General features: G+C 42.0%; 1 protein-coding gene across 1 annotated transcript in view; it reads right to left on the reverse strand.

Moving 5' to 3' along the window:
- LOC309698359 (uncharacterized protein) overlaps positions 1-23,664 on the reverse strand; it is a 204,096-nt gene that overhangs the window by 114,210 nt on the left and 66,222 nt on the right. The gene's annotated exons all lie outside the window — the stretch shown is intronic.

A 23,664-nucleotide genomic window follows, 5' to 3' on the forward strand; every position in this document is an offset into this window, starting at 1 on the left:
TCTCATGCGTTGTTGGCTTTGTGTGCCACTCAATAAGATTCAATATTTATTATTTACTGTTACCTATGCTTATGTTGGTTGTTGCTGTAGTTTCCCTTCTGTGCTGTTTTCCTGTTTTGCAAAGCAAATAGAGAAGCAGATTTTCAGTGTCTTTTCTCTCTATCCCTCTTTTCCTCGATTTTTCTTTCCCTCTCCTTCTGTTAACTCTCTTCCCAACTTCTCTTTAGTCATATTGTTTCTCTTTTCTGTCCTCGAGTTCTGTCCTTTCTGATTGTAATAACTTCAAATAAAAATAAATTATAAAGAGCAAATAAACAGTCACAGTGGATCAGGTCAGGAGGCAACTGAGGAAGCTTCGCCCCAGAAAGGCAGCAGGCCCAGACAAGGTGTGTCCTAGGATGCTTAAGGCGTGTGCTGCTGAACTTGGGGAGCCGCTACAACGAGTCTTCAACCTCAGTCTGCGACTGGGGAGAGTGCCCGCCCTATGAAAGACATCCTGCATCGTCCCGGTCCCCAAAAAGAACCGGCCCAATGAGCTGAATGACTTCCGACCGGTGGCACTGACGTCACATCTTATGAAGACTCTAGAGCGGCTCTTCCTCAACCTCCTCCGACCACAGGTACAACATGCCCAGGACCCACTACAGTTTGCATACAAGGCGGGTGTCGGAGTGGAGGATGCCATCCTGTACCTCCTACACAGAGCCCACTCACACCTGGATGGGGGAAAAGGCACGGTCAGGATCCTGTTTCTTGACTTTTCCAGTGCCTTTAATACCATCCGGCCCTGTATGCTTCAGGAAAAACTGAACAGGATGGAGGTGGACCCCTGCCTGGTGGCTTGGATCTCCGACTACCTCACCGACAGACCACAGTACGTCAGGCTGAAGGACATCACGTCTGACACAGTGGTCAGCAGCACAGGAGCACCACAGGGAACTGTGCTGTCCCCTCTTCTCTTCACCCTGTACACCTCTGACTTCTGCTACAACTCTGAATTATGCCATATTCAGAAGTTTGCAGACGACACAGCCATCATGGGGTGTATCTGGGATGATCAGGAAGAGGAGTACAGAAGTCTGGTGAGGAACTTTGTCGCATGGAGTCACACAAACCACCTGCAACTCAACACCTCAAAGACTAAGGAACTGGTTGTGGACTTCGGGAGGTCCAGAGAAGGTCCACTGCCAGTTCAGATAGAGGGGGAGGAGGTGGAGGTGGTCAACAAGTACAAGTACCTCGGGCTGTGGGTGGACAATAAACTGGACTGGTCATGCAACACAGAGCACCTGTATAAAAAAGCCCAAAGCCGACTGTACTTCCTCAGGAGGCTGAGGTCTTTTAACATCTGCAGGAAGCTCCTGAGGATGTTTTACCAGTCAGTGGTTGCTGGAGTACTTTTCTATGCTGTGGTGTGCTGGGGGAGCAGCACAGCAAAGAGGGACTCATCCAGGCTGGAGAAACTGATCAGGAGGGCTAGCTCTGTGGTCGGCATGAAGCTGGACACTCTGGTGACAGTGGCAGAGAAAAGGACATTAAAGAAACTGATGGACATTATGGACAATGCTGGGCATCCTCTGCACACAGCCATAAACAACCAGAAGAGTCTGTTCAGTGACAGGTTGCTTCTCCCCAAGACAAGAACTAACAGACTTAAAAACTCCTTTGTCCCACACGCCATCAGACTGTTTAACTCCTCTCTGGAGGGGAGAGGGAGGGGAAACAGGAAACAGGAGGACAAAGGAGGGGGAACAACTAAGCTGTAGTGCCTCTGCACCTCACTGTACAATACCTTGTGCAATACTTTTTGTAAATAGTCAACAGTGCAATAGACTCAATACTTGAAATGTGCAATTCACTTGTATTTTTATTTTTTATTCCTATTTATTCTATTTATCCCCTTTGTATATTTTATTTATATTTGTCTCTGTATTTATATGTGTGTGTGTGTGTGTGTGTGTGTGTGTGTGTGTGTGTGTGTGTGTGTGTGTGTGTGTGTGTGTATATATATATAACAGTTCTGTAACTGTAACTTCGGTCGTTGCTGTGCTTTTTTTGGAAGTCGAATTTCCCAGAGGAACCCACCCGAGGGATTAATAAAGTTCTATCTTATCTTATCTTATCTTATCTTAAACTATGACAATCAAGTGGACCAATATAGCAAAAGGTCCACTTGAAATAATATAAAACTAAAGTAAAACAAAATAAATGAAGACAAAATAAACAGCTGTAGAAAAAAGCAAATAAAACATTAATGCCTTGACAAACTGCTAAAATACACCACATGCAAATACAAACCAGTTCTACACAAGTCTGCACCAGTTCCAGTAAAGACAAGCTTATGCTTGCCACAGTAAAGTAGCAGTGCAAATCCTATTCAAAGCAAAACAAGCAAGCAGAGCATGGCTATTAAAGGTTTCACTGTGAAGCAAGATTCATAAAAAAAGTTCTGTGTCACAGAGGTGGCTGCCTTTTTTACAAGGGAGAAGTTGATCATGGTACTGCATGTTAGTGCAGTTCATAATGAAGTCATGAACCAATACTTTTTGATTACACAGGACTCATAAACAAAGGTTAAACTATAAAACAAAATTACTGCAGAATTTAAGGAAGGTATAAAAACAAAGAAACAAAATCAACAAACCTTCAAAGAGGGAAAATGTGAAGGAGGACATGACAAAAGGCAGAGGGAAACTGAAAACTTAAATATAAATAATGGATAATGAGAGGATATAAAACTTGAACCAAAGTACAAGAGAAAAAAACAGAAAAAGTCAGATAGGAAAAGAAACTCAAACTTGACCCTGTAGACTGTGACAGTAATAATGTTTTGCTTTTTTATTTTTTTGAAGAACATGAGTAACAAACAATAACTAAATCAACGTTGCAAGGCAGGACATGTGATCACTGCACTTTCCTGTTTTTTTGTTATTCATGTTGTGGGTTCAAGGTGATTCTTTTTAATCATGTTTTTGTGTGCTATATCCACACCTGTAATCACACCTCTCGACATGGCTCTACTTTTTTCCCTTAAACCTCCACCCAAGTTCTTAGAACTCTCATTGTACTACGCCCTTCTTAGTAGGAGGAACGTTTTTAGAAAGTCCCAGAACAGTATGTCAAGTCTTATTATGGGTGTGTGAACATGTTGTTGCAATGAGCATGATTTGTAAATAAATCCAGGCTAAGAGTGCCAGTTTAGTTCATGGTGTGAATAGGCAATAAGGCAGAAATGCAGTGTCCCTGGTCCTAGTCCCACTCTGCACCTTGTCCCTAATCCAAGGTAATGCAATTCCTTTTGAGTTATAACATTGACAAGATTCTCAGAAAAACAATAACTGTGATCTTGACCTTGAGGTGAAGCTGAATATTTTTGCTTTGAGATCAACGTCAGCGTAATTTGAACTTGTCTGGGCCGGACCTTATGCTGCCAGAACCACGACAAAGACTCCGGTAAGGTGGGGGGGTTGTGCTTAATCTGGACCAAAAGCTGGCCTTTTACTGCTCCTCAAATTGATTACACAGAACATCCTATGAATTGTGTCTAAACTGATCATATCTCTGCTTTGTTTGATATGTAAGAAAGATTTTGTCAATGAAATGTCTCACGGTGACATCAGCATGACGCATGAGGATGAGACAAAAGTTTCCAGTTCAAGAAGTTTCTGCACCACACCTGACAACATGTCTTTGTGTCATTATGTTCTTAACTTTCCTCCTGTTCCAGTAAAGCAGAAATGCTGACTTGAGACTTGCAAATGCGGAGGTGTCAGATGTGGTATTGTAAAGTGATTCATTTAGACTTTAGATAGCTCACGGAAAGACACATGACGCAGACAGAGCAGACATGGAATAAAACGTAAAGAGAGGAACGACACAGGAAACAGTGATGAGACAGAGACAAGAAAAAAACACCAACTAGGGAGGAAAACAAAACAGAGATGGAGACCGAGAGAGAATCAGTAACAGAGGAGGAGGACGATTTCACGCGAGAAATGATTACTTAATGATTTGGCTATCCTTTCTTTAGGGGTACATTGTCCGTTGTCTTCACATTATACAACATTACGAGGTAGCTTAAGGCAACTCATGAGCAGACAAAGGAGAAACATCAGTTCAAATAGATACAGTGCATAGTTACTTTTGTACTTTGCATTAATGCAGATCCATTTCTGCAGCTTCTCTACTGTTTGCCGAATAAAGAGCAGACAACTGAGCTGAGACAGACTCCATGATCAGCCACTGCTCTTATTAAAGCCCATGTTACACTACTGGAGATTCAGACTGACTATAATCAACGTGATTGCAGACAATAAAATTATGGACACCTTAGGCACACAGTTCTGGCACTGAAGTCCCCAGCTCTATGGTGTACAACCTTTATGTTTACAAATGACAGCCAATCAGAAGAAAGTTATCTTAAATGGAGGGGGAAAGGAGCTGAAAGGGCTTGTTTCAGAGTGTTGAAGAAACAAGAGACTGCACTGGGGTCGAATAAGAGATAAAAATAGGATTATTTATAACTATGAATCACACAAAACTACTTTAGAAGGGGCCAAGAATAAAAATACAGAGCTGAAAAGGAGCACAATAATTCCCTTTTCACTCATGCTAAAAATCGGTCAGAGATTATCCATGGCACTTGAGTATCTACAGAGATCTTGTGTTAAAGAACTCCTTTATTAATTTCCATGCATTGGCCAACTTCAGAGGTTTCTATCACCCTTAACCTAAACATTAATCATACAATTAGAGTAAAGCCAGACTATTAGAAGACCCAGAATGGATAGCTGCCTAACACAGTGCGGACAGCAGACAGCACAATCACAAATCATGCTGAGCTGAGGAGACAGGGGTCAGGAAAGTTTCTCATTCAGGCTGCAGAAGAGTGATGAAAGGATTTTAAAGAAGTAGAAATGGCTCTAATTAGCCTAGACTACAGCTAAGATTAATGCACACCAGAGAAATCCTTTCCCTTTGATAAAGTTATGAGAAGTTATGCTTAAAAGCATGGAAATCTGTTGTTAAAGTCAGTCAACCTGCAATTCTTGTATAGCACTTCCCTACTCTCCCAGAACACTCACAGCGCTTTATACAGCATGTCTCATTTACCCAATCACACGAGCCCTTCTTATGCAGAATTGCTTTCTATCTACCATTCACACACCGATGGATACATCAGAGAGCAAGTGTATCGGCAGATATATGTCCTGTCGGATAATATCTGCATGTTAACAAATATTTATCTGGTGTGTTATTTTGACTCAGTGTTCAAAAGAAAAATAATTTTTTAGAAACATGAAATTTTTGCTTCCTTGAAAGAAACAAATCAATCTTCTAATTTGAATATTTGTTTTCTAGAGATGAAACACACTATAAACCCTTGCTGTTCTTCAAAGTAGATCAAACATGTATCCAATAAAACAGAACAAAGTATGTATGTATGCATGTATTGCTAACTGGGTAAATGCCTACACATAAGCTCGTAACACTTGGAGGTTTGAGCCAATCTCAATTCTCATTTGTGGATGAACAGAGTCCAGTGGCACAGGGTCAAGCCTGGGGCCGGCCAGTAAACCTGTCTGTTCACTTTGATGAGTGCAGCAGGTGCAGAGCACCAAACAACTGGTGTATGGCATCACATGCTCCCCCCACCACCCCTCACAGAGGCACACATGCTATAAAAACAAAACTGTGGAGAAATGATGCCGGCCGATGCCGGAACAACACACTGGCCCAGCACATACTCATCAGATCAGCTGCACTTGCATACCACCATGCAGCTATAATCTGGGGCTTGGAATGCTAATACCCATGTGGTTACTTGAGACATAAGTGCAAAACTAACAAGAAGCAGACTCGGCTATGAAGAAAATGTAAGCTAGACACCATCTGAAGACTGTTCAGTTTTGTGTTTTGGAGGTAAAGTTTGCCTCCATTCATGGGCATATGACAGAAAAGGAGGGACAATGAAGGATGTCTTCCAATCATAAAGAGAACATTTAAACTATAGGACTGTTGTTAAAGTCAGTGAACCTGCAAACACAAGAGGAAAAAATAAGAGAGGAAAAAAAAAAGAAAAAAAAAAAAAGAAAACACCAACTAGAAATAAACTTAAAGGCAAAAAGAACTAAACTCAAGACTAAACAGTAAAACCTGAACTTAAACATCTTAGAAAATGCAGCAAAGGAATCATATTAGTAGTAGTAGTAGAAGTAGTAGGGTCTACCTCACAATATGAAGCACTTTGAAGTGACTGTTTATGTGACTTGGCACTGTATAGATAAAATTAAACTGAATGTAAAACTGAACTGACTGCAAAATAAACATGGCCCTAAAGGGCATCGATTCACTATTCTTTTTAGTGAGCTCCGATTCCCGTACACAAGTGTCATTACTGAGATCCTACTGAATAAAGTCTGCGTTTGGTCTGGTCCTATAAAGAATGATTGTGAGGACGTTCACCTTTCATAAGAACATGCGTGAGCAGTGTTAGATTATAATATTATTTTATGCCATGTTATATCCGTAACTAAAGATTGTGAATTATTATGTAGTTTTAGTTTGCATTATTCTCCTGAATTAGAAGAAGCTGATAACTATTGCATTCGTTAAACTGATTTGCATTACATTAGACTGCTGATTTATTGTGGATGAATGATATTGTTTTATGATGTTATAAGAAATACTGTTTGCAGAAAGTCATCGCCTTATTTGTCTGATTAGAAGAGAACAGAATATACTGGAGTTTTCTGCCCCATCTCAGCAGGAGCAGATAAACGGGGAGCCAAGGTCATAGCTTAGGCGCCGTGTGAGAGAAAAGCATGTGAATGTTTAGGCTTTTATGATAAGGTGGGGGCACCAGAGGCTATAAGAGTTTGAACAATGCTCCACCATTTTGAGATCTGAGGCTGTCTGCATACGGTGTCCATCTCCCACGCGTGTGTTCATTAAAATCATCGTTTGACTTAACCCGGCCGGACCAGTGTTGTTATTATGGTTTTTTCTCTTGTCTCCATCCCCAATATTTTGAACCATAACAGCAGGAGAAGAAAGCCATCATCACAGACGCTTCATCACCAGAATTCATGGAAACAGCTGAAACTGTTGCTTTTCATTGGGGTGTTCCTCTTGTTTTTTGTTTACTGTTTATATCTGCTAAAATAATAACTGGCAGAAGAAATGTAAAGGCTGGATATGACATGCAAGTAGATTTTTCCCTTGGTGCATTGCACGAGAGGTTTTACATCTGATTGCCTCAAGGCCTTATGATATCCTCCACAGATTTATGATCACCTCTTTCATTGAAACTTAAGTGTTTTTACACCTGTGGTGTTCCCAGTCAAATGTGACCACCATAATGACACCCATGGGTATCCAGACTATATTCATCCATCAGACAGAAAACATCCCCATACACCTCCCCAACTCACTCACTCACTCACTCACACATTTCAGACTGAACAATGTCTTTTGCGAGTACACATCTTTTTTCCCACGCTTATGTGCTGATCCTCCTACTTCTATTGTTCATGAGTACTAGGGTTATGGTTTCTGATTTCTTGTTCTTCTGGGTTGTGATTTGTAGCTCTTAGGTTTAATTCTGCCCTCGTGTTATTCTCTTATTCCCTAGTCAGTCATGTCTCGAGACCCTCCGGTCCCTGTACTGTGTTAGTATTGTCTCTGAGTTCAGTCTGTGGATTTCCTGTTTTACTTTGAAGGTCTTGTCTCATGTTAGTGTATTCTGCTTTACGTCCTTGTCTTGTCTAGCCCAATGAGTCCCAGGTGTGTGCCCACCTGTTCCTCATTTCCTCATGTGCCCCCCAGTGTATTTTAGTCCCTGTCAGTTAGTTCTTCTTGTTACGTTGTTTCTTGTGCATTTGGGTTCTAGCTTTCCAATCTAGGTTTCTGTTTGGCTTGCTTCAAGTTCATGTTTTGCCTCTATGAGTCCTGTGTTTGGGTCCAATCCTGCCTGCCTGTACATGACATCAAGTTCCTGATGAAACAATGTATCATATCTTCACACAGACTAGACAGGTGTCTGTTATGTGAACCCATCTCTTTCCCACGCTTTTATGCCTATCCCCCCACGTGAATCACACCATCCAGAGTAATCAATGTATCATCTTCACACAGACCATATACAGTGGGGCAAAAAAGTATTTAGTCAGCTACCGATTGTGCAAGTTCCCCCACTTAAAATGATGACAGAGGTCAGTAATTTGCACCAGAGGTACACTTCAACTGTGAGAGACAGAATGTGAAAAAAAAATCCATGAATTCACATGGTAGGATTTGTAAAGAATTTATTCGTAAATTAGGGTGGAAAATAAGCATTTGGTCACCTCAAACAAGGAAAATCTCTGGCTCTCACAGACCTGTAACGTCTTCTGTAAGAAGCTTTTCTGTCCCCCACCCGTTACCTGTATGAATGGCACCTGTTTGAACCCATCATCTGTATAAAAGACACCTGTCCACAGCCTCAAACAGTCAGACTCCAAACTCCGCCATGGCCAAGACCAAAGAGCTTTCGAAGGACACCAGGAAAAGTATTGTAGACCTGCACTAGACTGGGAAGAGTGAATCTACAATAGGCAAGCAGCTTGGTGTGAAAAAATCAACTGTGGGAGCAATCATCAGAAAATGGAAGACATACAAGACCACTGATAATCTCCCTCGATCTGGGGCTCCACGCAAGATCTCATCCCGTGCGGTCAAAATGATCATGAGAACGGTGAGCAAAGATCCCAGAACCACACGGGGGGACCTGGTGAATGACCTGCAGAGAGCTGGGACCAAAGTAACAAAGGTCACCATCAGTAACACACTACAACGGCAGGGAATCAAATCCCGCAGTGCCAGACGTGTTCCGCTGCTGAAGCCAGTGCATGTCCAGGCCCGTCTGAAGTTTGCCAGAGAGCACATGGATGATACAGCAGAGGATTGGGAGAATGTCATCTGGTCAGATGAAACCAAAGTAGAACTTTTTGGTATAAACTCAACTCGTCGTGCTTGGAGGAAGAAGAATACTGAGTTGCATCCCAAGAACACCATACCTACTGTGAAGCATGGGAGTGGAAACATCATGCTATGGGGCTGTTTTTCTGCCAAGAGGACAGGACGACTGATCCGTGTTAAGGACAGAATGAATGGGGCCATGTATCGTGAGATTTTGAGCCAAAACCTCCTTCCATCAGTGAGAACTTTGAAGATGAAATGAGGCTGGGTCTTCCAACATGACAATGATCCAAAACACACCGCCCGGGCAACAAAGGAGTGGCTCCGTAAGAAGCATTTGAAAGTCCTGGAGTGGCCTAGCCAGTCTCCAGACCTCAACCCCATAGAAAATCTGTGGCGGGAGTTGAAAGTCCGTGTTGCTCGGCGACAGCCCCAAAACATCACTGCTCTCGAGAAGATCTGCATGGAGGAATGGGCCAAAATACCAGCTACTGTGTGTGCAAACCTAGTAAAGACCTATAGTAAACGTTTGACCTCTGTTATTGCCAACAAAGGTTATGTTACAAAGTATTGAGTTGTATTTTTCTTATTGACCAAATACTTATTTTCCACCCTGATTTACGAATAAATTACGAATAGGTTCTGGTCCGGGTTTTGAAAAAAAAAATGTGTTACTTCAGTTGTTTGTGCACTAGAGTATCCTGTAGTGTGGAACAGAAAGTATAAAACATTCACCATAAAACTATTCCAATGTATTACTGTTGAAAACCAGTCAAGTGATACCAATAGATTACATATATTTGTACTATAATTTGACTTAAAAAATCCCCATCACTAAAGATATTGTTTTATACCTACACTATTCTAGCTTGATAGCATAAAGCAGACCCGCCCACTAGGGCAGAGCCATGGCAGGGATGAAAAGGGGGGAAAAAAACAAAAACGCTTGGACACTGTTAGCACGTGGAGCCTACAGAAACGCAAAGCAGGAGATGAAGCATAGCTGAATATGTTTCCAAACCAACTTCATTCTAAGCCAAAGACTAGAAAATATGGTGAAGCATATCTGCCCTTTAGCTTCACCTGCACAAGTGCCAAGGTAGGTCTCCCTGCAGAATTGGTTTTCCCTTAGTCGGGAGCAGCGCTGGGCTGTTTAAATCACAGACAAACAGTATCCCACATTCGTGATTTTTAGTTCACAAACACGTCTTGTAATGATTAACTACTCCATACATTTTGCAGATGTTAGCTCTTTATACAGTAAAGTTACAGTGGGATACAAATAATATCAGGCTGGTCGTGCCACGATTTGTTCCCCTGGTTAAAATCACGGACAAACAGTATCCCACAGCTGTTTATGTTTTTAAACCTATTTTGCACAGAGAGGCATTTTTTGAAAAATGTATTGATAGCAATGTTGAATATTATTACACAGGAAAAAAACAACTACATGTAAAATAATCACACCATGATCCGTGATACCTCTGCCTTTCTAAATGGAGGGACAGTAACTGCGTGTAAAACCTGACGATAGTCAGATTAACAGTATTTTGTCTCTATCTGCCATTCTGCAATTCATCTCATGTAAACAATATCGTGGCGCACAGCATGACGTGAAAAAAGGCACATACCTTTGACGTTGCGTGATGAACTCTGTATTCCTCGTCCACACGTAAACGCAAAAAAGGAGTTTTAAAAAAATCTCAGTTTTCGGTGATTCCAAACGCCGTTTCCGTGTGGACGAAACAGCTGTGTTTTCAAAAATACCTGTGTAGGTGTGCACGTAGCATAAAAGAGTTAGTAGTTTATTTTCTTACTACCTGTAATTTATTGCAGATTACTTGTATTTGCTTAATTGTTTACTAAATGTTTGAGGTGTGAAATAAACCGCAATGGAGCAAAATATGGGTGTGTGTGGTTGGAGGATGTGTGCGTGCGTGGGTGCGCAACATTTTTCTTGTAAAACAAAGGGGGGCGCAGCAAAAAAAGTTTGAGAACCACTGGCATAAAGCATGATAGTGTAGTATCACATCATAGTCACAGTGACATGCTAGTGGTGTAGTAGAATGTTATGTAGGAAGTTCTGTATGAAAGCAAGATGCCCAAGGGCTTAGCATGGTTTTCTGTTGCGTTTGAGTGTGCGTGCTTACAGCAACACCTCAGAGGAGAGAACTTTTTAAATTAGTTAACTGACTTGCAACTTCACTTGTATCACTAGTGATCATTTTGGTGTCATATTTTGACTACAGTAAGAGATTATTTAAAAGTTTAGGTTCTTCTTTTCAGTGTATTAGCAACTCTTAAAAAAATGAAAATGCAAAGCCTGTTGATGTGATGTTCCACCCTGATCTTCATCGTAGAAATACTACCTCACCAGGCTTTCACTATGCCAACAGGTTGTCAAGGTTCTGGCTGAAAACACCTCCATGCATTGAGGTTCTGTGCTACAGAGCTGGTTGAGGTGTTTACAGATGTTTTTAATTTGTCCCTCACCCAGTCAGCTGTACCTACATGCTTCAGGTCCACCGCCGTAGTGCACCTCCCAAAGAAAAACAACATAACCGGTTTGAATGACTACTACTCCATCGCGCTCACTCCAACTGTAATTAAGTGTTTTGAGAGCATAGTCATAGTCGTTTTGAGAGGATAGTCATGTCCCATGTCAAAAAAGCCATCCCGGACACATTAGATCCTCGAATGCTGATTATAGACCGTTCAGCATTCAAGAAGCACCTTGAGGCGACCTTTGTTGTGATTTGAGGCTATATAAATAAAACTGAATTGAATTGAAACTTGAAAAGAACTTTTTCCACGATTAGGAAAGCTGCTTGCGCTTTCTTCTGCAGTGCCCAAGCGTGATAATTACAAATACCAACTGTGTAATTTTCCCAGTCTTTCCAGTTTGGGCATGTTTGTCCTGCTTTGTTACACCTACTCATTTCCGCATTTCAGCTGCAGCATGAAATGCTGTTTCATTCAATGTGTTATTATTCTGAGTCAGTGCTTCTCATTACTTTTAACCTTTTGACGTCATTAAACATACCATTCAACAGATCAAAAATATGTAATTCTTGTAGAAGAAGTAAGCACAGAGGTAAGAGGTAAAAAGGGGTGAATCCATTTAAGGTCTTTCAACAAAGCAGCACAGGAAATAATGTAACTGTAGTTTTAAAAAATGTATAAACCAGTTCTTCTCTGGATGAAACCTGCATGCTCAACAAGCCCTAACACAGTCCTGATCAGTTTTAGATTTGTTTTGTTTTTTACAGTAGTTTTCACTCCCAAAATGTACTTCTGCATGTCAGCCTCTCAAACATTTTTAGATGTGTTCCTTTGATAGTAGAAACTCCCTCATCAAGCTGACTGATTTCGAACCATTAATTTGCATTGCTGCAAGTAGAATATAAAGTCATTATTGAACACAGTGTTCTAGTTTGCCAAATGTAATAACACGAGTGACTATATTACAAATACCCATTTTCTGGTCTTTCCGGTTTTTTTTTTTTTGTTTTGTTGTTCTCTCTCTCTCTCTCTCTCTCTCTCTCTCTCTCTCTCTTTTCCATGTGCATGTTCTCACAAAGACTGCTGAACCCTGCCCTTAACTACAATCTTTCGGTGTGTGATCTTGAATCAATATGTGTCCTTGTTTAAACCGAGGAATTCTGAGATGATGGCTGTCAACACACAGCCAAAAAAGGTGTGCTACTACTTTGTGGGGGATGAAGCACACAGGTGAATCATGCAAGGACATTTGTTTGCAGCTAAACTCCATGCCAGCTACAGAGCTAACTTGGCAGGGCATTTTTAAGGAGATTGTACAGTTGTAAATGTACCCATGGATATTGACCCTATAATATTATCTTCTAGGTTACTTGGGGGATTCTGTTGGTGTCCTGTAGTGTGATGAGAATATTAGGTAATACATTATAACACAGCTGTAACTAAGTGTATTTTCAATGTCATTTATATCAAATTTACATTGTAATTGTATTTAAAAGTATATTCACTAGAAAAAGTGGTTGACAAGTCAGGTTTTTACAGGGAAAAAAGAAATACTACCTCACCAGGCCTTCACTATACCTACAGGTTGTCAAAGTACAACAGTGGTGTAAAAGAGCTGCAAACCAAGTATGATACATTCTTGGTCCTTCAAATATAGCTGAACAGCACAACAGCAACTGTGCTTTATTTGTGGTTAACTTCCGCCACCTACAGTTTTTTATGAGCATTGCATGTGCATGTGCATCAAAGAACGTAACTCAGAACTGCAGTAATGCAAAAGCCTTTGTGGACTGGACAGAAGAGAGGCAAATGGGATACCTGAGGGGGCGTTGAACCATATAAGAGAGTGAGTATTAGTGATCAACAATACAGTATCGCACCAATTAAGTTTGCTCTTTAGCTAGACTTTAAGTCTAGCTGTAACAGGTCTAAAATTAAGATTTAGACTCACTTTCTATCTTCAGCCTTTGGATGTCAATATCTGTTGATCTGTTGTCACTATGTTTGAAATCTGCCAATATTTTTCATTATAGCTTGCACTATTTGAACATGTTGTGTTTAAAACTACTCTTATAGCAACATATTTAATATACTGTGGTAACCAGGAAAAGGAAACAGCCAAGTTATCATTATCGTCACCAGTGAGTTGTAGAATTAGACTGCTGATTGAATAGAAGCACAAACCTGACATCTAGTGGTGAACACAGTTAAAGTGCATGACACCATGTACTAAAAGGTCAATCGTCATTAGATTCCTCATGTTGTTTTCCTTACAAACACGCTGATCGTTTTTATTCTCTTGTACATGTATGAAATGCTGCAGCAGTGGTCTCCAAAGTAATTTATTTTGATTTTTTTTTAACAGGAATGTAAATTTTTATGTGAGAGGGAAAAAAAGGGGAGTCTTAAATGTTTTACTGCTCTTTAACATGACAGATAATGAAGTTTTCCCACAAAAGCACATATACAGTACTAAAATATTGTCCAACACAAGGATGGTGTGACAGAGCAACACTAAGCTGCATGAAAAACTCATGTTTTACAAACCACTGTACCTAATGCATCAGCTGATTTAACTGAGATATAGATATCCATATAGATAGATATCTATATATCTTGTTTGTTTGTTTGTTTGGTTTCTGTTTTTTTGTTTTTTCAGTAGAGATGGTCACTGCCCTCTTTTTAAGATTGGAGAACAGTAGGTGGACAGATCAATTTTGACTTCTAACAGCATGCTTTCAAAATACAGAGCCAATCAAATCAAACTGGAGATAGAAAACTAAAACAATGATCAAGATGTGTTCTGAAGTGAAATACTGAGCGGTTAGTATTAATGTAGCGACCATCCAGTTTCCCCTGAAAGAAAGGGCAAATCATAACATACCACTGTGCCACAATTAGGAATGGGTACCGGTATACGTATAGCATTTTGTTAAAAGCCGAGAAATGCACTGTATTTGATAGGTCTGTGCAGGTTCTCAGTCATCCAGGTCATATATTGTTTATTATATAATTTTATGATATTCATAAAAATTATGACTGTCGTAAACCTTTATTACTTCCTTTATTACTTCTTCTGTCATACAGCATTTGACGATGGGTCATAAATCACTGGTTTGATACAAAGTACCTATTATCCCTCCAATTGGATACTTCCAATAAGGTTAAAATCTGGGAATCTCCACCAGTTGCTCTTAGAACTGAAGAAGCTTCTCAGATGAGTGGTGAAACTTCTTTTTTTTCTTTTATCATTTTAAAGATATCTATATAAGTAATTGTATTTTACAATTCTTCAGCCAGTTAGACATACGGGTTGCAAGGACAAAGAGTTGAGTAAACATAAAATAAAAAAAGATAAGTATAAAACAAGGTTTTTTAAACTCATCTAATCCGTAGCTAAACTATGGAGGAATATTTGTGTTGGTTTTTTTTGGTGGAGGTAGCACACACTTGAATATACTGCTCTTACTATACCAGTAAACACAGGTGTCATAAAATAAACTAGGGATGGGCAGTTAAAACAACTTTAACATGGCCACAGTGGGACAAAGGTTTATTGTAATATGTTTTCATTATTTACCTTCCACCAGTTGAAATCTTCCTCCGAGGGTTTATGTTTCTGTGACATAAAAGGTTTAGGAGATTCACTAATGATGTCATTAAACCAAGGATCACTGTCTGTTAGACATTTGTGACAGGCACAAAGTCTTGACTCCTGATGACAGAAGGTATATCCAGATAAATTCCATAAAAGGATGGAGACCAAAACAATTGCTGTGATATTCAGTAGTGGGGAAATGTGCACTCTGAATTTTCCCCTTTTGAAATACATCTTGATGGAGTTCCAATCTGTGAACAAATACAATGTGAGTGAATGTGAAAATTAGCACTAAGCCTTTAAGAAAACAGTAACAGAAATGATAACTCTTTAATTAAAATTATTTATAGTTGGCAACATATTAAGAGCACTGCACTGGAAGGCAGAAAAATCAGATAAACATAGAAGGTTTAATGTCCTCTTGTATTTATGGCATTTGCACAGATAGCATTTACCAGCATAAACCAGCTGCTACTCCTGAGCACATCACGGTGTGTTGCCTAAAGTTGAATCAAATAGCATGACAGCCAACAGAAAGGAAAACACAGAACTTAAAATACTTTCAGAGTCTGTTGGTTTGTGTAATTGCATGAATTACTTGTGCCATTGTAGTATTAACTCTATTGCTGATGAATATATATATATATATATATATATATATATATATATATATATATATAGACACACACAAACACACACATATAGTGAGAGAAAAATACATTTGGGAAACTTAATGACTGGAGGTTCAGTACAGATTAGTGTGAGATGAGACAGAGTGTAAATTATAATGTGTCTTACCAGCAAAAAGATGAAATTACAAAAGCAGGAATATGAGTCAAGAAGAACCTGTATGATACATCTATCAAGCTATCTATGTAGCTATCAACAAAAGAGGAACTTTTCAAAAGGAGAGGGAGGGAGGGGTTATGGACTATGTGCAAACAATTATTGGGGTTGTGTCTGACTTGTGAATTGCCACACAACTGTTGCACACAATTTAAATGTTTTATGTAAACCCACAAAACATACACACACAAATATACATACATACGTATAAATATATAATCTATTAGCCTGTTACTCAGCAGTAATTAGCTGAAATTTGTGTCCACGCTTTGCACCATAACATTTTATGAATACTTCTTACTAGAGGATCTTTCTCATTAGCTGAAAATAATTCCACCCTCATATATGGTCATATCTCTAAAAAAAACTCTAACTAAAAAAAACCATATAGAACATTGTGGGTTAAAAATATGCAAAAAACACTGAAAATTCAATGAGGCTAAAAGAACGCATATGACCAAGTCAAAAAGTAAGAGAAGCTGTATAAATAAAGCTACCACTTTCTGCCAAAACAGCTAAAGGTAAGTAGAGAATGTTATAAACAAACCATAGTCTTTAATCTAGAGCATAACAGATAAATATTCAATTACACTACTCGTAAAAAAGAAAAGAAAGACAAAGTTAGTACAAAAATAGTGATCCTTTGTCGCACCTCAGCCGCTGTCTTAAGTTGAAGCTTTCGAGATGAAAATATTTGCATAAAGTACACATTATGATATTTGCTGTTGGCTGATGCTGATCACTAGTGTGATAACTGTGTGAGTTATCTCAGGCTTGCAGAATATACATGACATTTAATGTTAATTTTATAGATATCAGAGGAGAATTTTATTGATATTTGTATATATATTTGACCATTTCAGCCCTTTGGTACTCCTTCCATTATAGCAGTTAGAGTAAATCATTTAAAGTGCCATTGAATTGGCCTTGGATGTGTACATTAATTCCATTTTTAATTTTAAACTTGAAAGAGTTTATACGTTTTGCAATAGGGTATTATTTTTGTCAATTCTACTTTGTTTACTTGTTGAGTCACTGGATATAAGCTGCTTAGGTGAGGTCTTTATTTTTACAATCATCATCAATCTAATGGCAGCAGCTGTGCTTTGAGGAAAAGAATGTTGACAGAGAAGGTGTGGACGCAACATGTCAGCACATGAACTGTCAGTGGTACAGATAAAAGGTGTGGTATAGAATAGAATAGAATTCAACTTTATTGTCATTGCACATGTCACAGGTACAGGGCAACGGAACGCAGTGTGCATCCATCCAGAAGTGCTTTAGTCATGATATAGATATATTACAATACATATTGTGTGCCGGGTGGCGGCCAGGAGCGGAGGCCCTGGCGGACTGACCCCCGGCTGCCAAGACTGGCAATAGGGACATGGAATGTCACCTCTCTGGTGGGGAAGGAGCCTGAGTTAGTGCGGGAGGTTGAGAGGTACCGGCTAGATATAGTCGGGCTCACCTCTACACATGGCTTGGGCTCTGGAACCAGTCTCCTGGAGAGGGGCTGGACTCTGTCTCAGTCTGGAGTTGCCTCTGGTGAGAGGCGGCGGGCTGGGGTGGGCATCCTAATATCCCCTCGGCTTGCTGCCGGTACGTTGGGGTTTTTCCCGGTGGACGAGAGGGTTTGTTCCCTGCACCTTAGGGTCGGAGAACGGGTCCTGACTGTCATCTGCGCTTATGCGCCGAGTGGCAGTTCAGAGTACCCAGCCTTCTTAGAGTCCCTGGGGGGGTGCTGGAGGGTGCTCCACCTGGAGACTCTGTTGTCCTGCTGGGAGACTTCAATGCTCACGTGGGTAACGACAGCGAGACCTGGAGGGGCGTGATTGGGAGGAACGGCCTCCCTGATCTGAACCCGAGCAGTGCTCTGTTATTGGACTTCTGTGCTAATCACAGTTTGGCCATAACGAACACCCTGTTCGAACATAAGAGTGTCCATAAGTGCACGTGGCACCAGGACGCTCTAGGCCGTAGGTCGATGATCGATTTTGTAATTGTATCAGCAGATCTGCGACCATATGTTCTGGACACTCGGGTAAAGAGAGGGGCTGAGCTGTCAACTGATCACCACCTGGTGGTGAGTTGGATCAGGTGGCGGGGGAAGACGCTGGACAGACCTGGTGCACCTAAACGTGTAGTGAGGGTGTGCTGGGAACGTCTAGCAGAGGCCCCAGTCCGCGAGATCTTCAACGCACACCTCCGGCAGAGCTTCAACAGCATTCCGAGGGAGACTGGGGACATTGAGTCCGAATGGACCATGTTCAGCGTCTCCATTGCCGAAGCTGCTGCATTGAGCTGCGGCCGCAAGGTGGTTGGTGCCTGCTGTGGTGGTAATCCCCGAACCAAATGGTGGACACCAGAGGTGAAGGGAGCCACTAGGCTGAAGAAGGAGTCCTATCGGGCTTGGTTAGCCTGTGGGACTCCGGAGGCAGCCGACAGGTATCGACAGGCCAAGCGGAATGCGGCTCGGGCAGTGGCTGAAGCAAAAACTCGGGTGTGGGAGGAGTTCGGAGAGGCCATGGAAAAAGACTTTCGGACTGCCTCGAAGAGATTCTGGCAAACCGTCAGACGTCTCAGGAGGGGAAAGCGGTGCTCTACCTGCACTGTGTATAGTGCTGGCTGAGCGCTGCTGACGTCGACTGAGAAAATTGTCAGGCGGTGGAAGGAATACTTCGAGGACCTCCTTAATCCCACTGACACGTCTTCCGAGGAGGAAGCAGAGTCTGGGGATGAGGGGAATGACCCGCCAATTTCCGGGGGCGAGGTCACTGAGGCAGTTAAACAACTCCTTGGTGGCAGAGCCCCTGGTGTTGATGAGGTCCGCCCCGAGTTCCTGAAGGCTCTGGACGTTGTAGGGCTGTCCTGGTTGACACGCCTCTGCAATGTTGCGTGGAGATCAGGGGCAGTACCTGTGGACTGGCAGACCGGGGTGGTGGTCCCCATCTTTAAGAAAGGGGACCGGAGGGTGTGTTCCAACTACAGGGGGATCACACTCCTCAGCCTCCCTGGGAAAGTCTATGCCAGGGTGCTGGAAAGGAGAGTTCGTCCGTTAGTCGAACCTCGGATACAGGAGGAACAATGCGGTTTTCGTCCTGGTCGCGGAACACTGGACCAGCTCTTTATCCTCTCCAGGATACTTGAGGGTGCATGGGAGTTTGCCCAACCAGTCTACATGTGTTTTGTGGACTTGGAGAAGGCATTCGACCGTGTCCCTCGGGGTGTCCTGTGGGAGGTGTTGCGGGAATATGGGGTGTCTGGCCCATTGCTACGGGCCATTCGATCCCTATACAACCGTTGCAAGAGCTTGGTTCGCATTGCCGGCAATAAGTCGGACTCGTTCCCGGTGGGTGATGGGCTCCGCCAGGGCTGCCCTTTGTCTCCGGTTCTGTTCATAATTTTTATGGACAGGATTTCTAGGCGCAGCCAAGTGGCGGAGGGCTTTCGCTTTGGTGGCCTCAGAATCTCATCTCTGATTTTTGCAGATGATGTGGTTCTGTTGGCTTCATCGGGTGAGGGCCTCCAGCTCGCACTGGAACGGTTCGCAGCCGAGTGTGAAGCAGCGGGAATGAGGATCAGCACCTCCAAATCTGAGGCCATGGTTCTCAGCCGGAAAAGGGTGGAGTGCCCACTCCGGGTCGGGGATGAGTTCCTGCCCCAAGTGGAGGAGTTCAAGTATCTCGGGGTCTTGTTCGCGAGTGATGGGAGAAGGGAGCCGGAGATCGACAGACGGATTGGGGCTGCAGCTGCAGTAATGCGGACGCTGCACCGGTCCGTCGTGGTGAAGAGGGAGCTGAGTGTAAAAGCGAAGCTCTCAATTTACCGGTCGATCTACGTCCCTACCCTCACCTATGGCCACGAGCTGTGGGTAGTGACCGAAAGAACGAGATCGCGGATACAAGTGGCAGAAATGAGCTTCCTCCGAAGGGTGGCTGGCCTCTCCCTTAGAGATAGGGTGAGAAGTTCGGCCATCCGGGAGGGGCTCAGAGTAGAGCAGCTGCTGCTCCACATCGAAAGGAGCCAGCTGAGGTGGTTCGGGCATCTGACAAGGATGCCCCCTGGGCGCCTCCTGGGTGAGGTGTTCCAGGCATATCCCACCGGGAGGAGGCCCCGGGGCAGACCCAGGACACGCTGGAGAGATTATATCTCTCGGCTGGCCTGAGAACGCCTTGGTATTCCCCCGGATAAGCTGGAGGAGGTGGCTGGGGAGAGGGAGGTCTGGGCCTCTTTGCTTAGGCTGCTGCCCCCGCGACCCGGCCCCAGACAAAGCGGATGAAGATGGATGGATGGATGGACAATACATATTAGCAATAATATAGATATGTAAGTATATTACAGAAATGGGTCTATTACGGTATGTAATATGTACACGGTATGAAGTATGTTATGAATATGCTATAACTATAAGTATGTACAGGCTGTAGTAAGTACAAGCTATGCACAGGCAATGAAAAGGATATAAATATGAAAAAACTATACAGAATATGAAGGAAATCCATATATGAGATATACAGCTATACAGAAATGGGAACTATGCAAGTTGTAAACAGTTATAGAATTAAAAATTATCGTATGATTATTTACACAGAACTATACAGTAGTGCAGTTAAGAGGCTATATAAAGTGCTAGTGGTTGTGAGTGGTGGTTCAGTCCATGTTATTATTGTGTGTTTGAGGTTACTGTTGTCCACTGTGTGTGTGTGTAGGTGGTTGTGGGTGTGTGTATGTCCAGTCAATGTGTTAACGTGGGTCAGATGTCAGGAGGCAGAGTTCTCAAAGACCGCTGAGGCCGGAAGTGTGAGGCTTGTGAAATGGGATGGTCTAGCCTCCGTCGCGCTGCCCGGGTTGCCTAGGAACCATGATAGCTGGAAACTTGTGGTTGACAGAAATGAAGGAGAACATATTTTGTTTTTTTGTTTGTTTATTTGTTTCTAAATGAGCTTTGTGTGATTTAATACAGTGGGGCAAAAAAGTATTTAGTCAGCCACCGATTGTGCAAGTTCCCCCACCTAAAATGATGACAGAGGTCAGTAATTTGCACCAGAGGTACACTTCAACTGTGAGAGACAGAATGTGAAAAAAAAAAAAAAAAAAAAATCCATGAATCCACATGGTAGGATTTGTAAAGAATTTATTCGTAAATCAGGGTGGAAAATAAGTATTTGGTCAATAAGAAAAATACAACTCAATACTTTGTAACATAACCTTTGTTGGCAATAACAGAGGTCAAACGTTTACTATAGGTCTTTACCAGGTTTGCACACACAGTAGCTGGTATTTTGGCCCATTCCTCCATGCAGATCTTCTCGAGAGCAGTGATGTTTTGGGGCTGTCGCCGAGCAACACGGACTTTCAACTCCCGCCACAGATTTTCTATGGGGTTGAGGTCTGGAGACTGGCTAGGCCACTCCAGGACTTTCAAATGCTTCTTACGGAGCCACTCCTTTGTTGCCCGGGCGGTGTGTTTTGGATCATTGTCATGTTGGAAGACCCAGCCTCGTTTCATCTTCAAAGTTCTCACTGACGGAAGGAGGTTTTGGCTCAAAATCTCACGATACATGGCCCCATTCATTCTGTCCTTAACACGGATCAGTCGTCCTGTCCCCTTGGCAGAAAAACAGCCCCATAGCATGATGTTTCCACCCCCATGCTTCACAGTAGGTATGGTGTTCTTGGGATGCAACTCAGTATTCTTCTTCCTCCAAACACGACGAGTTGAGTTTATACCAAAAAGTTCTACTTTGGTTTCATCTGACCAGATGACATTCTCCCAATCCTCTGCTGTATCATCCATGTGCTCTCTGGCAAACTTCAGACGGGCCTGGACATGCACTGGCTTCAGCAGCGGTACACGTCTGGCACTGCGGGATTTGATTCCCTGCCGTTGTAGTGTGTTACTGATGGATGAGATCTTGCGTGGAGCCCCAAATCGAGGGAGATTATCAGTGGTCTTGTATGTCTTCCATTTTCTGATGATTGCTCCCTGTGAGGGACCAAGCAGCCAAAGCAAAGAGGACACAGGCAAAAAAATATCTTCAAAAAGGGTTTTCTTTATTTTAACCCTCAAAAAGTCCAAAATTAACAAAATTCAAAACCATACTTAGCAGGCCCATAAAACAGGTCAACTAAATAAACACTTGACCCCTGTTTCAATCCAGGGGCTCAATGTTGACATTGTGGAGGACTATAAATACTTTGGAGTACACATTGACAATAAACTGGACTGGGCTAAAAACACCACAGCACTTTACAGGAAGGGCCAGAGTCGTCTCTATTTTTTGAGGCGACTGAGGTCCTTCAACATCTGCCAGAAAATGCTCAGGATTTTCTATGAGTCTGTTGTGGCCAGTGCGATCCTCTATGCTGTTGCATGCTGGGGGAGCAGGCTGAGGGTCGCAGATGCCAACAGACTTAATAAACTAATCCATAAGGCAAGCAATGTTGTGGGGATGGAGCTGGACTCCCTCAAGGTGGTGTCGGAGAGGCGGATGCTGTCCAAGATAAAGACAATGTTGGATAACACCTCCCACCCACTCCATGACATGCTGGTCAGTCACAGGAGCACGTTCAGTGAGAGACTGAGATTACCGAAAAGCACCACTGAACGACACAGGAAATCTTTCCTGCCTGTGGCCATCTCCCTGTACAACGCATCCACTTAACACACTGTTTGCTACTACAGCTACACATGTTTCTTTTCCAACTATTTATTTATGAGTGACTTATGTATGTATGTATATATATATATATATATATATATATATATATATATATATATATATATATATATATATATATATATATATATATATATATATATATATATATATATATATATATATATATACTATTCTTAGTTAGTGTATTGTCCGTCTTGTCTTAATGTTGGTTTAAAATGGAGCACTGTAACAAAAAATAATTTCCCCCAGGGATCAATAAAGTATTCTGATTCTGATTCTGATATAACTCTACAAAAAGTAATTTCCAGAAACTTAAACAACAAAGTGAGACACAACTTAACTCACAAACTGACCTAATTACAAAGACACATGAGGGTAGCTTTTATAATGATTTGGCCAAACCATTTGAACACAATAGGGGGGGAAAAAACAAAAAGCGCACACTAATATTAACTAAGCACAGAATAACCTAACTAAACCTAAAACACCCCTGCTCCTGGTAAGCCCATGGTTGGTCCTGCTGAGCAGCCACGCCTTTTGCCCAGACAGGAAACAGCCACCGCCCAAACCCAGGTAACTCAAAGAAAGAGAAACATAATTAATATAACAAAACATTTTAAAAAAACCACACAATGTTACTATGTGCGCGCCTCATAATACCAGTGTTAGGTTTAACCAAATGATTAATGAAGAAAACTGCAAAGCAAACTAATAAAGTGAAAAATGGACTAATTTACCCCTGTGTGGCTGATGCCATCACACTCCCACAGTTGATTTTTTCACACCAAGCTGCTTGCCTATTGTAGATTCACTCTTCCCAGTCTGGTGCAGGTCTACAATACTTTTCCTGGTGTCCTTCGAAAGCTCTTTGGTCTTGGCCATGGCGGAGTTTGGAGTCTGACTGTTTGAAGCTGTGGACAGGTGTCTTTTGTACAGATGATGAGTTCAAACAGGTGCCATTCATACAGGTAACGAGTGGGGGACAGAAAAGCTTCTTACAGAAGACGTTACAGGTCTGTGAGAGCCAGAGATTTTCCTTGTTTGAGGTGACCAAATACTTATTTTCCACCCTGA

This window comes from Aulonocara stuartgranti (genome assembly GCF_965226115.1).
Source record: "Aulonocara stuartgranti genome assembly, chromosome: 22".
Taxonomy (NCBI): Eukaryota; Metazoa; Chordata; class Actinopteri; order Cichliformes; family Cichlidae; genus Aulonocara; species Aulonocara stuartgranti.